Genomic DNA, 13,896 nt, shown 5'->3' on the forward strand with positions numbered 1-13,896 from the left:
CAACGAAAATGTCTCAAAGTGAAGAGGAAAATAAAAGGAAGAAAAAGAGGTGGTAGTGATGTCGAAGGAATAGGAGGAATAGAGTTGAAGAGGAGAGGATGAACGGGCGATGATAGAGGAGGAATTGGATAAAAAATGGAGAAAAAACAACAAGAGGGAAGACTGGGGTGAAGGGAAAGGAAGAAGAGGAAAAGCACAATTAATACAAGACGGATGAAAAAGACTAGTGAAAGAAGAGAAAAAAGTGAAAAATATAGAGAAAGAAAAGAGTGCATGAGGATAATTTTCATCAGCTAACGAGTTTATAAAATAAAGCAAACAAAGGAACTTCAAGATGGATAACGAAGAAGTGGAAGGAAAAGCAAGAGCATGAGCATGTGGAACACAAAAAGAAAACGGAAGGAAAGATGGGGCGGAAAAAAGAGGAAGCGGAACACTTCGATTTAAAAGAAAACCGAGAAGACGAACAAAGAGGAAAAGAGAGAAGGAACGGAAGGAAGAGAAACATTTGCTTTTACCATGTTCCGTTCTCAAGAGAATCGTACAAGGACCTAATTTTGCAGTCTTGCGTTTCCCTGGAACAAGTTACTCCTCGCTTGTGCCATTTCGTCTTCCCTATTTTTCTTTTCCCCTTTTCTTTCTATTTACATCTTCAGCAATACGTTACTCCTTGTTTACTTTTATGTGCTTTAGTGATTAGCTTACCTCTCCTCAGTCTTCTTTTTAGTTTCTTACCAAATCTTTTTATTCATATATAATGGTACCACTAAATTCAAAAGCATAACAGCATTTTTTTTCCATTTAGCAATGTGCTAAAAACACTGGTAATTATGAAGCAATGGCAATAACAGCAGCTATCTTCCTCCTTTTCCCTTTACCACCATAGAAGAAAGCGTAATGTAAGCCTCCTCCTTCCCTTTTTCGTTTAGGGGAACTAAAGGCTGTGTAATTTCCTTCTTCCCACGCCAAAAAAATCACAATTAGGTTAACTTTTATTTTCGACCCTCCCCAGTTAACGCTGGGGAAGGTGTAATTATGGTAACAATTCTTTCCCACTTCCCTTACACCTCCGAGAATAATTCCCAAAACTTATTCTAACTTCGCCATAAAATCGAGACTGACGCTTTCGTAAAAGTCTTGAAGTACAACGTTGGGAAAGTTATTTTCTGGTATGTAGAGTCGGTAATTATAACTACGCATATGTGGAGTTAAAAATGTATCCGAACATCATGCCAATTTCACAGTACTCATAAGGTTTCATCCACATATATTTTGCTTCTTTGTACTTGTATAGACTGGTTATTGAGAATTAATGCATGCTATGATTTTATACAAAGCTTCTTTGTCCTCTATAGGCAATATGTATTTTCGTGAGTGTTGCTGATAAGAATTTACACTTGATGATAGGAAACGGTAAGAAAGAAATGGCAAGAATGGAGAGGAATAGAAGATACAGGAGGTGATATATAGGTAGGCAAAGTAGGCCATACACTATAGCTGCGCGGGGCCGCGATTTTTATCTCCATCGCATTCGCCCTTGTTTATCTGGTGTGTGAAAACACTTTACCACGTGGCACAAGGTAACTGCAACATCCTGGGTACCACAATTGACCTTTCCCATCTTTCCCACGATATCTATCTATCGACCAGCCAGAAAAGGAAGATGTACAGTTCGGTAAGCTGCGCGCAGACTACCCAAGGCGGGATTAGAAACCAGGCCTACTAATTCGTAACTAAACGTGCTATCCACTACACCAAGGAGGGGCTGCACAGGAAATAGCAAAAATGAAAATGAGAGAGAGAGAGAGAGAGAATGTGGTATCAGCGTTGGTGTTGTTGCCTCTCTTTTCCACGACAAAGAGAAAACAATTGAATTTCCTCGCCGCCAGAGCACCGTCAGGAGGGAAATGTTAGAAGGAGGAGAAAGAAAAGGAAGGGAGAAGAGAGAAGGAGGAGGAAGAGATGGAGGACTAGAGAGGAGATAAAGAGAAAGAGAAGGAATAAAGAGGATTAAAAGGAATAAAATAGGATAACAAAATAAGATCAACTGGTGGAATGAAAGATAAAGAGAATAATAACAGGAACAGTAGAAAAGCTGTACATAATAATAATTATAAGATATATAAAACGACAGTAAAAACATTATGTCATATGAAGTGGAGAAAAGGGAAAGCTAGGAGGAGGAGGAGGAGAAGGAGGAGGAGGAAAAGAAAGAGCAAGAGTAGGAGGGGGAGGAAGCGTAACATTGAAATATGGGAAACATGGAAACGCAGGCAACAGAAAGCCAATTGGCTCTTCACGAGGCTACCCGCTCTGGTGATTTAATCTGCTCGACAGTCACTTGGTGCCCGCAGAGCAGATATAAGCACCTCAGTACTCAATTTACTCCTGTCACAATGAAATGACGGTCGATTTGATTTTTAAAGGAGTTGATTGTATTCGCATTCACTTCTTTGAGGGAAGTTTGTTCCCGTGGCGGACAACTCGGTCTAAAAAGAAAATCCTGCCAATGTTTGTATTACATCGCCTCGCTTGAATATGTAGACCGTTGTTTCTAGCTTTTAAGTTAGTTTGTAGCTAAAAAAAACTTGGAGTGATTGACGTTAATGAAGTTCTTCAGGTATTTGAACAGCTGTATCATAGTTCCTCGTAAGAGTCTCTTTTCCAGCGTAAAGATGTTAAGTCACTTGAGTCTTTCCTCATACGGCTGAACCCTTAATTAATGGTGGAATCATTTTCGTAGCACGTCGCTGAACTCGCTCTAATAAGTCCTTCCTGTGGCTAGGTGACTACCGCATACTCAAGGTGAGGTCTTACCATCGAGTTATACAGGGACAACATTACTTCCGGCGACTTATACTCGAAGTTCCTCGCTATGAGCCCGAGCATGGTGTTGGCTTTGTTACATGCATTTTTGAAGCGTTTTGCAGGTTTCAGGTCATTTTTTTTTTTTTTTTTTACACCAAAGGAGACAGCTCAAGGGCACACACAAAAAAATAAAAAATAATAAAAAAAGCCCGCTACTCGCTGCTCCATAAAAAGAATCAAAAGAGGTAGCCGAAAGAAAGGTCAATTTCGGGAGGAGAGGTGTCCTGATACCCTCCTTTTGAAAGAGTTCAAGTCGCAGGCAGGAGGAAATACAGATGAAGGAAGATTGTTCCAGAGTTTACCAGCGTGAGGGATGAAAGAGTGAAGATGCTGGTTAACTCTTGCATAAGGGGTTTGGACAGTATAGGGATGAGCATGAGTAGAAAGTCGTGTGCAGCGGGGCCGCGGGAGAGGGGAAGGCATGCAGCTAGCAAGTTCAGAAGAGCAGTCAGCGTGGAAATATCGATAGAAGATAGAAAGAGAGGCAACATCGCGGCGTAATTTAAGAGGTAGAAGACTATCAGTAGGAGGAGGAGAGCTGATAAGACGAAGAGCCTTAGACTCAACTCTGTCCAGAAGAGCTGTGTGAGTGGAGCCTCCCCACACGTGAGATGCATAATCCATACGAGGGCGGACAAGGCCCCTGTATATGGATAGCAACTGCGCGGGGGAGAAGAACTGGCGGAGACGATACAGAACGCCCAACCTCGAGGAAGCTGATTTAGCAAGAGAGGAGATATGAAGTTTCCAGTTGAGATTTTGAGTTAAGGATAGACCGAGGATGTTTAGTGTTGATGACGGTGACAGCTGAGTGTTGTCGAAGAATAGGGATAGGTGTTTGGAAGATTGTGTCGAGTTGATAGGTGGAGAAATTGGGTTTTTGAGGCATTGAAGGACACAAGGTTCCTTCTGCCCCAATCGGAAATGATAGCAAGGTCTGAGGTTAAGCGTTCTGCAGCCTCCAGTCCGGAGTCGTGTACTTCCTGTTGAGAGGGTCTTCTATTGAAAGAAGTTGAATAATGCAGAGTGGAGTCGTCGGTGTATGAGTGGACAGGACAGTTTGTTATGGAAAGAAGATCATTGATGAATAACAGGAAGAGAGTGGGTGATAGGACAGAGCCCTGTGGAACGCCACTGTTGATAGGTTTAGGGGAAGAGCAGTGACCGTCTACCACCGCAGAGATAGAACGGCCGGAAAGGAAATTGGAGATAAAGGAACAGAGAGAGGGATAGAATCCGAAAGAGGGCAGTTTAGAAAGCAAAGACTGGTGCCAGACTCTATCGAAGGCTTTCGATATGTCTAGCGCAACAGAGAAAGTTTCACCGAAACGGCTAAGAGAGGATGACCAAGAGTCAGTTAAGAGAGCAAGAAGATCGCCAGTAGAACGCCCCTTGCGGAACCCATACTGGTGATCTGATAGAAGGTTAGAAGTGGAAAGGTGCTTTTGAATCTTCCGGTTAAGATTGATTCAAAAGCTTTAGATAGACAGGAAAGTAAAGCTAAAGGGCGGTAGTTTGAGGGATTGGAACGGTCACCCTTCTTAGGCACAGGCTGTACAAAGGCATACTTCCAGCAGGAAGGAAAGATAGATGTTGATAGGCAGAGACGAAAGAGTTTCACCAGGCAGGGTGTCAACACAGAAGCACAGTTTTTAAGGACAATAGGAGGCACTCCATCAGGTCCATAAGCCTTCTGAGAGTTGAGGCCAGAGAGGGCATAGAAAACATCATTTGGGAGAATCTTATTAACAGGCATAAAGAGGTCAGAGGGGGTATGAGTAGGAGGAATATGCCCAGAATCGTCCAAGGTGGAGTTCTTACAGAAAGTTTGAGCGAAGAGTTCAGCTTTAGAGACAGATGAGACGGCAGTTCTGCCGTCAGGGTTAAGGAGAGGAGGGAAAGAGGAAGAAGTGAAATTTTAGGAGATATTTTTGGCTAGATGCCAGAAGTCACGGGAAGAATTAGAAGAAGCAAGGTGTTGACATTTTCTATTAATGAAAGAAGTTTTGGTAAGTCGGAGAATAGATTTGGCACGATTCCGGGCTGAAATGTAAAGATCAAAGTTAGCGGGAGTTCGAAGGCTCTGGAACCTTTTGTGAGCTGCCTCTCTATCTTTAATAGCACGAGAACAAGCATGATTAAACCAAGGCTTTTTAGCATGAGGAGTAGAGAAAGTACGTGGAATGTATGCCTCCATTCCAGAGACAATCACCTCTGTGATGCGCTGAGCACACACAGAGGGGTCTCTCTCCTGGAAGCAGTAATCATTCCACGGGAAATCGGAAAAGTACATCCTCAGGTCGTTCCACCGAGCTGAAGCAAAATGCCAGAAGCATCGCCTCTTCGGTGGGTCCAGAGGATGTACAGGAGCGATAGGACAGGCTACAGAAATATGGTTATGATCGGAGGAGCCCAACGAAGAGAACAGTTTGACAGAGTAAGCAGGAGGATTAGAGGTAAGGAAGAGGCCTAGAATGTTGGGCCTGTCTCCAATGTCTGCTGATGGTGATTCCAAGATCCGATTCCTTCTGCACGACCTGCAGTGGTTTCACATGGATGCTGTACGTATGGTTACTATTTCAGGATCCAAAGTCCATGACCTTACATTTGTCCATGTTGAATGACATTTGCCATTTTTCAGACCATTGAATGATCTGGTCCAGGTCTCTTTGAAAGGTTTTGCAATTGGCCGTCGTGAGGGCCCTTCCACCCACTTTGGTGTCGTCAGCAAACTTTGATGGGGAGGATTTTAATCTTGTTTCTAATTCGTTGATGTATGGAATAAATAAGCCACTCCGAGTTCTGCCCGTTGAGTAACACTCGTTGTTTTCTCTTGATGAGCCAGTCTCTTATCCATGCAGTCAGGTTGCAGTCAGGAGGTGATGTTGTTGAAGACGAGAAGCAGGAGGAGTAGGGGAGTGAGGAGAAGGAAAAGGACAACTAGGAAACAAATCTCTCTGGATAATAACATCTAATTGACAAACTAATGGGGAGCGTACTCCGGGAAGCGCGTCGCTTCACTCACTAGCCGACAATACTCCCGACGGTACCTCGCAGCAAGCTCCCACGGAGCCGCCCTATCCATCCCAAGTCTTTCCCGACAGGATTGATAGACTTTCCTCAGATATGTGTTACTTGGGCGTCTCTTTGGTCTCCTCCACACATTCTTGGGAGGAGGATCGACGTCGGAGAGGCGTGCCACGTGCCCACATAGGCAGAGTTGGCGTTAATGGACTAAGATGGTAACAGGCCTCGATTCAGTTTCAACGCATACACGCAGGATCGTAACGAAGTCATTCCGGAGATACCCCACGGTGCAAGGGCACTTGGTACCAAAGGCATCGACACGCCTTTCCAAGTCACCATTCAGTGTCCATGCCTCACGTAATACAGTAAGACAGGGAGCACAAGTGACGAATATTTGAATATTTGTCCGCCTGCATAGATATCGACAACGCCATATATTCATTCGTGTTCAGTGAGTACATTCGGGTAGGCGGTGTCTGAGTGGATAGCGTGATGGCGTCGCGTCCAGGACGACGCTGGTTTGCGCCCCACCCGGTAACACAAGCCGGGATTTTTCAGTCACCACCATGTGGCCTAAGACTACCCACATGCTGTCCAGAAGACCACCTGTCAACCCGGACTCTAGATTATCTCTCTAATAAAGAGAGGGTCAACGATGAGCTCCGGAAAGGCAGAATCAGTGAAAGAAGATGATGCCACTATAGGCAGTTGCCTGCGCCAAAACTGGCTGGGGCCGACCATCAAGCCCTTTGAAGAAAGCCAATCGACGCCATGGGCGATAACGTAAAAAAAAAAAAAGAAATAAAGAAATAAAAACGTAGGCCAGCCCAATCCATCGAGTGACTTTTTTGGTAAGACTCACCGTTGTTGTGCAGTTCGCAACAGAGCTATGTGAATTTTTTTATGACCTCGACATCCTCACCACATGCATGAACAGACTGGACTGTGTCATCCAGAAAGACTCCAAACGACCGGACCTTGGTTTTGGACCAGGAGACCTTGAGTGATTCGCCTCATCATGCAGCACTTTGAGAACCCACACCAAGACCTCTAGCGGTTCTGCGAGAAATACAGCATCATCAGCAAAAACAGGATCAGTGACCTTGATGTCCGCAACAGATGCGCCGCAACGACTTTGATCAGCAACTTTGCCTAATACCCAACCCATGCAAGTGTTGAAAAGTGATGGACGAAGGACGCACCCCTGCCTCACTCCTGAAGTAACAATAAAAAAGCCGGAAACGCCTCTCCTACACTTCACAGCACTTATAATCCTTGCAGGGATCCCACGCATCCTCAGAATGTCCCACAGCTCCCCATGATGAACGGAGACCAAAGCCTTCTTGAGATCAACATAGGATGTGAGAAGCCCCTGCCGAAGCTCAGTCGGCGTTTCACAATAACGCGAAGTGCTAGGATCTGGTCAATTGTTGACTTGCCGGGCATGTACCCGAATTGCTCAGGTTTCTGAAACTTTAGCAGACGAGATCAAGCTTGCATCAGTAGTAAAATACCACGGTGATTGTTGCAGCCCTGTTGGTCCCCATTCCCTTTCCAGATAGGGGTAACCAATCCCTTTTCTAGCCAAAAGGAATGGCACCGGACTGCCCCACGGCAGACAGCACCGCATGCAACCACCTGATCATTGTTTTACCCCCTCGGCTTTCAGCATCTCTGCGCTGATATTACAAATCCCAGATGCCTATTCACCCTTCAACTTCCTCACAGCCTCTATCACTTCCGCAAGAGGGTGAAGTTTCGTCTATTTTTGCTGGATAAACAGCCGCAATCTGCAACCCAGCCAGAGGAAGAAGTCCGCTTGGAGGCTCTGCCATGCATAAATGCCCTAAATACTCGGCCCAACGAACCCGGTACCCATCCCAATCTGATACTAACTGCCCATCAGCCACACGGATAGTACTCGTCTGAGATGTGGATTTTGAGCGAAGCTTCATCAGAGCTTGAATGGCATTTAAACAGTCCTCGACATCCTCAGCGAAACCTCTGACGTACCTCTCCTTATCCTTCCTCAGAAGGGTTCTGGTCCTTCGTGACAGAGTCCTGACTCCCACCGAGTCCCCAGCCAGTCTTTCTTTTTTTTTTACTACTGAGGAAGCAGCTCAAGGGCAAAAAGAAGGAAGAAATAATGAAAAAAAAGCCCGCTATTCGCTGATCCCACAAAAAGCGCTCAGAGGAGTAGCGAAAAGAGAGGTCAACTTCGGAAGGAAAGATATCCTGATATCCTCCTCTTGAAAGAGTTGATGTCGTAGGGAGGAGGAAATACAGATGAAGGAAGATTGTTCCAGAATTTACCTGCGTGAGGGATGAAAGAGTGAAGATGCTGGTTAACTTGTGCGTAAGGGATTTGAACTGTAAAGGGATGATCTTGATTAAAAAGTCGCGTGCGGCGAGGCCGCGGGAGGGGGGGATGCATGCAGTTAGCAAGTACAGAAGAGCAGTCAGCGTGAACATATCGATAGAAGATAAATAGAGAGGCAACATGGCGGCGGAATTAAAATGGGAGAAGACAATCAATAACAGGAGGAGAGCTGATGAGACGAAGAGCCTTAGACTCAACTCTGTCCAGGAGAGCTGTGTGAGTGGAGCCCCCATACACATGAGATATATACTCCATACGAGGGCGGACAAGGCCCCTGTATATGGAAAGCAACTACAGTGCGGGAGAGAACTGGCGGAGACGATACAGAACGCCCAACCTCGAGGAAGCTGATTTAGTGAGAGAAGAGATGTGAAGTTTCCAGTTAAGATTTTGAGTTAAGGATAGACCGAGGATGTTTAGTGTTGAAGAAGGTGACAGGTGAGTGTTGTTGAAGAATAGGGGATAGGTGTTTGGAAGATTGTGTCGAGTTGATAGGTGGAGAAATTGGGTTTTTGAGGCATTGAAGGACACGAGGTTCCTTTTACCCCAATCGGAAAGGGTCTGAGGTTAAGCATTCTGCACAATTCAGTCTGGAGTCTTGTTATACCTATTGAGAGGGTCTCCTGTTGAAAGAAGTTGAATAATACAGAGTGGAGTCGTCAGCGTATGAGTGGATAGGACAGTTTGTTATGGAAAGAAGATCATTGATGAATAACAGGAAGAGTGTGGGTGATAGGACAGAGCCCTGTGGAACAACACTGTTGATAGGTTTAGGGGAAGAACAGTGACCGTCTACCACAGCAGAGATAGAACGGTCGGAATGGAAACTGGAGATAAAGAAACAGAGAGAAGGGTATAATCCGTAAGAGGGCAGTTTAGAAAGCAAATGTTGTGCCAGACTTTATCGAAAACTTTCGATATGTCTAGTGCAACTTAAAAAGTTAACCGATACGGCTGAGAGAGGATGACCAGGAGTCAGTTAAGAAGAGTTAGAAGATTGCCAGTAGAACGCCCCTTGCGGAACCCATACTGGCGATCAGATAGAAGGTCAGAAGTGGAAAGGTGCTTTTGAATCTTCCGGTTAAGGATTGATTCAAAAGCTTTAGATAGAGAGGAAAGTGAAGGTATAGGGCGGTAGTTTGAGGGATTGGAGCGGTCACCCTTCTTAGGCACAGGCTGTATGAAGACGTACTTCCAGCAGAAGGGAAAGGTAGATGTTGATAGGCAGAGACGTGTCTGACCAGGCAGGGTGTCAGCATGGAAGCACAGTTTTTAAGGACAATAGGAGGCACTCCATCAGGTCCATAAGCCTTCTGAGAGTTGAGGCCAGCCCGTGTCTCCTCTATATTCTCAAGTGTCTCCTTCAGGACAACGCCACCTCTAGGCTTTGGACACTCTCCATTGTATTCCTCAGCAGCTTTGAGAGTTTAACCCTAGAACACAAACCCTCTGTTCGTGTTACATGAACCAAACCCCGGGAGAATTTCTCCCGGTTTTAAAAAATCTAAATAAAACACTGCCCTTCAATTTTTTTTTATTACGAAACATACAATGAAAATATAACTCTTCCTCTTCGATTTGAGCCACAATAAAGCTATTTTTTTCTTTAAACTAATATTGTTCTTGTGCTTTGAAAGTGACAAAAAATGACGAATGGCGGGAAGCACTTCTGCCATGGTGTGACGGCTTAGAGGTCATCTGAGCCTACCCTGTCTACGTCTCAGCCCTCTACCGCCACCGGGAGCTGTATGGGAGTTACGGAGTTACCAAGGCTAATGTGGCGCAAATGATACCAAAACATCACACATATATTACGGCGGCATCTTCGTGCACCACCAGTAAGAACATGAGCAGTAGGGGTAAAGGCAGCAGGAGCTGGATAAGTGGCAGGGTCGGCAGCAGAGGTAGAGCCAACAGCAGCTAGAGAAGTGGCAGGTGGAGAAGTGTAGGTGGCCGCATGTTTCACTGGGGTGGAAGTGGTCAGTCTTCTCTTTTACCTGGGCTTATTACCTTTCCCCTCCTCCTCATCACTTTCCTTATCAGGACGAAGAATATATTCTTCATTATTTTCCCTGTCATATAATTCATCAGCTTCCACAGCGTCCTTTACCTCATCATCCACACTCATGGTCATCACTATCACCATTACCCGTGCACTGACCAGACTCCAGATCTGTTCATAATATCAGCCAGTTCCTCATCAGTTAAAAATTTTGTAGGCTTGGCCATGGCTTTTGATTATTGTTTATTCCAGTTTATAATAAATCACTAAATATTGCCTGAAGAGGAAAAGACACACACGTAAGATTTCACAAAATAATACGTAAACAGAAACGTCGGGAGACATATTTTCACACACGACCAAAAACGTCGGGAGAATTCCACCCGAAATGCCTATTATAGGAAAATTCCGCGGAGCGAGCGAGACCGTACACCCACCCTCCCCCAAGTCTCACGAAGCAGTGAAGCTATAGGGAACGACAGACTTGGGCAGCGTTGCCAAAGGTATAAATCACGTGATCACCTCGTCCACGCGGGAGCAATTCACCCAGGGTTTGTTTCTTTCAGAAAGCGTTTGATAAAGTTCCTCACGTTAGGTTAGTGACCATCTGTGCGCCTGGATTCATGACTGGCTCACAGATATACAACAGCATGTAGTTTTCAGTGACGAAGCATCCAGTTGGCAACCCGTAATCAATGCGTGCACCAATGATCGGTCTTGGGGCCAACACTATTCATAATTTACGTGAACGATTTAGAGATTTATATCCTATCAAAAGCAGCCAAGTTCGCTGACGACGCCAAATTAGGAGGTATGGTAACGAAGTGAAAATCGTGAGAATATTCAATTTCATTTAATAAGATTTGCCGACTGGTTAAAAGAACCCTAACTTTAAATATCAGATTCAAAGACATGAGCTTAGCGAAGTAAAACAAGAAAAATATTTTGGTGTCATTATCTCTTAAAATGAGCGACCAATGTACAGCGGCGAGTAGAAAAGCCAACATGACGTTAGGATTAATCTCAAGAAATTTTGATTTTAAATCACCCGAACTTATGAAGAGATTATATTCAGCATTTGTAAGACCACACCTAGATTACGCCGTCCAGTTATGGTCACCGAATTATATCAAAGATCAAGTTTTGCTAGAAAAGATACAGAGACGATCAACCAAACAAATTCTAGCGTTCCGTAACTTACCGTATCGCAGCGTTTAAAACATTTAGATATGTTTTCCTTAAAAAAACAAGGGGTAAGGGGGACTTATCGAAGTGTTCAAAATCCTTAACAGATTAAATAAAAACATTAACCCAGACAGTCTATTTCAGAGACTACAACACAATAACACGCAGCAACAGTATGAAGTTAAAGGGAAACAGATGTAATACATTGGTGCGCAGAAGTCATTTCAATAATAGAGTCGTCGATCACTGGAATCGACTCCCGCCGTCAGTAGTTAGCTCACAGAGTATCAATAACTTCAGGTCTTCACTAGATAAGTACTTCAGGGATATAGGATTTTACTGACCTAATGTGTTAACAATATTTCCCACAGCTTAGGTCACCAGTAGCGTAAGTTCAGGGTAGTAATTTCCTCTTATTTCTCTCTTTACTGTAAAATTTCCATGTCCCTTTCTTCCTTAAAGGCAAATGGTGCTCTCTTCTAACTATTTCTTGCCGGCACGTTGCCGGCGGGAGAGGTGGGTGGGGAGCAACCTTCTCCTATTCTATCCTGTTCTACCACACGTAGATTACTAGTTGTAGCGGTAGTAGACAGACACCCTCGCCATAAACCGCCAGGTCTTCTGGTGTCTATTCTTCCTATGTATATTCCTATGTATATCACCTGTCGCACTCTGTGATTTGTGTACCAAATCGTACTCCAGCAGATGCTCCCGTTTTACCTCTCCACCTATTTATATTATGTCCTTGGCTAATACAACTAATGGTTTTCCACTCTGTTAATTTGGATATCCACTCGTTATTAGTTCAATGCATAACAATTCTTGTCCAATCAATTTCTAAGCCTCACATATTATTAGAATATATGTTTTCTTAACCAGTCCTATAACTCATGATGTTCGTTTCATGTCACTAACGCATACCCAATAATTCTCTTAAATCCTCTTTCTGTGGTTCGTATTTTTTTTCTTGCATCAGTTTTGAGTCCTCAAGTTTCTGAGCCGAACATTGCATACCTTTGTCTTCAGAGTGAGTGGCAGGTTGCTATTCGTGATACTATTATGTTTACCAACAACGCACAGACCTGTAAATATTGGCTTACACATGCCCCCGTGTGTGTGTCTGTGTGTGTGTGTGTGTCTGTGTGTGTGTGTGTGTGTGTGTGTGTGTGTGTGTGTGTGTGTGTGTGTGTGTGGGGAGAGAGAGAGAGAGAGAGAGAGAGAGAGAACAATCTATATGAGAAAAAAATATATATGAAATGTCTTAAGTACGGTAAGAAAAATATAGGAAATTAAAAGAAAAAAAAATCAGATTAAAATGCGGGAAGAGGGCCGGTAGCAAAAAAGGTAGGGGGAGATGAGGAAAGAGTGAAATAGGAATTAGAACAGCATCAGGACTATGATTGAGATAAATGGAATGAGTCTGCCGCTGAAGAGCAATTGGGAAAGGAGGAGGCAGAAAGAAGTTTGAAGAAGAAAAAGAAGAAGAAGAAGAAGAAGAAGAAGAAGAAGAAGAAGAAGAAGGAGAAGAAAAATCAGAAGAAGAAGAAGAAGAAGAAGAAGAAGAAAGAAGAAGGAATGATGCTGATGCTGATGATGATGATTAAAGAAGAAGAAAAAGAAGAAGATGAAGAAGAAGAAGAAGAAGAAGAAGAAGAGAAAGAAAAAGAAGAAGAAGAAGTAAAAGAAGATATCAAGACTGGATGGAAAGGGATGAGAAAAATAAAGATGAAACGGAGATGACGATAAGGCAGAGGTGAAAAAGAAGGAGGAGGAAAGATACTCAGGAGAAGGTGGAGAGCAGGAGAGATAAAGATGGAAGTGAATGAAGAGGATAGGCAGGAGGGGAAGGGGGAGGAGTAAGACGAAGCTTGGCAAGAGGAGTGCGGGAAGAAGAGAAAACACACGCATGGGAAGAAATAAAAGGAGATTGAATTCTAAGATTTGATTGCTGCTGACACGTGACTAGGAGATGGAACGAATATGAAGAGGAGGAGGAGGAGGAAGAGTATGAGGGGGAGGAGGAGGTTGGAGCAGCAGGAGGAGGAAGAGGAAGCGGAGGATGAGGCGGTAAAGAAGGAAGAGCGGGAGGAGGAAGGGACAAAGAAGGAGAAGAAGGAAGAAGAGGTTTAGGAATAACATGCTAAAGGGCAGAGGCTAATATAGGATGCAAGAGGGCAAGGAGGAATAAATCATTGAAAGTTTAATTGACGAGAGAGAGAGAGAGAATGAATAGAGGAATTTTGAAGAAAGAAAGTGATAGAGTGAAGGAGAGAATTATATGGGTAAGGGGAAGGAAGACTAATTGATTTATTGGGTTATGCGGCTGTAAGGTAAGGAGAGAGGGAAGGGGGAGGGTAAAATAGAGGAGGCAGGGGTGAGGGGTTGCAGTAATTAACAAAGTCCTTAAGATTAAATTACGTCGCTTCATTGACAC

This window comes from Eriocheir sinensis, chromosome 30 (genome assembly GCF_024679095.1).
Source record: "Eriocheir sinensis breed Jianghai 21 chromosome 30, ASM2467909v1, whole genome shotgun sequence".
Lineage (NCBI taxonomy): Eukaryota > Metazoa > Arthropoda > Malacostraca > Decapoda > Varunidae > Eriocheir > Eriocheir sinensis.